Here is a 2,254-nt window from a genome sequence, read left to right as displayed (position 1 = left end):
CTGATTAAAAAAAGTTTGTATTTGTATATCTTTTGGCATCATAATAGCTCAAAAGTGCATATATGGGTAGAAATTGGTTTGAACACTCTATTTTGGTGCATCAACTCTTTAGGATAGATTAGGTTAATTTTTTACACACTAACTTCTTCCCCCTTTACCTCTCAAGAGTAGTTAGGTTCATCTTGATAGAAAAAGAATCCAACCTTCTTTAGAGACTCATTTGCCTCATAGTTCAAGTCCCATATCTTGGAGGTTGTTTCCATGTTTCACAAGGTTTTCCTTAGGTTAAAACTTTGGACAAGGGTGCAAAATTTTGTGACAACACATATCTTTGTTGGGGAGTGGAAGGGAACTTCCCCCTTCTTTAATAAGATAGTTTTGTAATCTTTGATTGGTTTCCAACCATCCCACCTTTCTTTTGGAGTTTTGGAATGGGCTTCCTCCATCTTTTCATTTTCTACTTTTTTTCTACTTTGGGGCGATTAAGATCATCTATAATAGCTACTATATATAATTTATCTATGGGATTTAGATCTCTATTTTAATTATAGGTGGCAGAATCTGATTCAATATTTTTGAGTAAACTCTTACTTACATTTTCCTCAAACTCTAGCTCATGAATATTATCCTTAATATTATCCTAATTATGCACTTCCTCCATCAATCTTTTCAACTAGAGGAAAACTACTTGATGCAAAAATGCTTTTTAGATCTTTGCAGGGTATTTAAATCATTGAAAAGATCAATACTAAATAGTTGTTCCATACCACATTCCTCTTCCTAGATATTGATTTCATCATAAGGCAGAATATGTCCAAGGGAGAAATTTTATCGGGTAGGATTGACTTTCCATAGGATAATCTATGCAAAAATGGTGCCATGAGGAAATTTCACAAACCTCTTCATGAGCTACCATTGTATGGTTCATTAGGTTATTTAAGATGATGTATTTTTTTCTACATTCTTTATAAAGTTATCTATATCTTCCATGTTAAATCTAGAATTTTTAATTTGAGGCCCATTATAAGGATTCAACTTATTTGTAACAAAATTATTTTCTATCTCTTTATTAGGAGAAAAAATCAACTAGTCTTCCTTTTCCTTTAGGGAATATGATAATGTCATACTCTAAGAAGAGATTCAAAGCTCATCATGCTTCTAACACTACTTCTTTGAGGATACATAGATAGAAAAGTAGTCATCTGAAGGAGAGAGGAAATGGGAGAAGAACTTTCTATCAATAAGGGGAAAGATCCAAAACTACAAAGATACAGAGAGAACTAATTTATCCTTCTTATATAGATTGCAAGAAATAAAAAATAAAAAATAAAAACCACCATACTCTAAAACTTTAAAACCTATCTCCTTTCCTATCTTTCTAGGAATGATCAAATAGAATTCTTCCATTAATTCAAAATTAGTTAATACAATCTTGAAATTAATCATACCTATGAAGAAAGATGGGGTTATTTTATAAATTGAATTATTAGTGATGACCTTAATATGTTTAAGGGTTTTTTTCATAGGAAAATCTACCAAAATCTTTATTGAATTTAAACTCATAAAATTCTTAGGTAATCCTTTAGAATTCCCCAAAGTATTCCCTTTTTTTTTTTATAGCATGGTAATTTGTATTAACTCAATAGGGAAGGAACAAGTAATTTGGATAGGTCCAAATTTGTGTTCCACAAAAAAAAGAAATTGTAAAACATTTATGATATATAGAAAGGCCTGATACAAGCTTATCTTTGATATTTTAATTTAAATATTCTACAAGAACATAACCTTTCTTGATTTTATGGTACATACCTCCCCTTTGAAGTTTGATGAAGGACAAAGAGAAAAATCAAATTCAAAAATGTTACTACTTGCAAAAATGCAACAAGACCAAATTTATGACATTCCTCCCATAATCTTTCAGTCATTGGAAACTAATAGTCACAAACTTTGTCTCATCTTAAATTTCCATACCCTTTCTATTTGTATGATATGTTAGAAATATAAGAGGAGTAACTAAGGTGGGAGGGGTAAATTAGTTACCACAAAAGAAAATCTAAGTCCCTTAGATGTCAACACAAACTTTTTCTTATTAAACTAAATACATGCAATTCTTGGTTAGAACCAGATATTCTTTGTAACTTCGTCAACAAAGAAATTTTAAGATATTAATGTGTATTAACCATTAGTAACTTAGTTGCATAAACATGAAGCATTAATAATATAAAATGAACACACGAGACACTAAGATTTGACA

This window comes from Cupressus sempervirens, chromosome 2 (assembly GCF_028749045.1).
Source record: "Cupressus sempervirens isolate cs-2001-9-10 chromosome 2, ASM2874904v1, whole genome shotgun sequence".
In the NCBI taxonomy this organism is placed as follows: Eukaryota; Viridiplantae; Streptophyta; class Pinopsida; order Cupressales; family Cupressaceae; genus Cupressus; species Cupressus sempervirens.
This window is presented reverse-complemented; position numbering follows the sequence as displayed.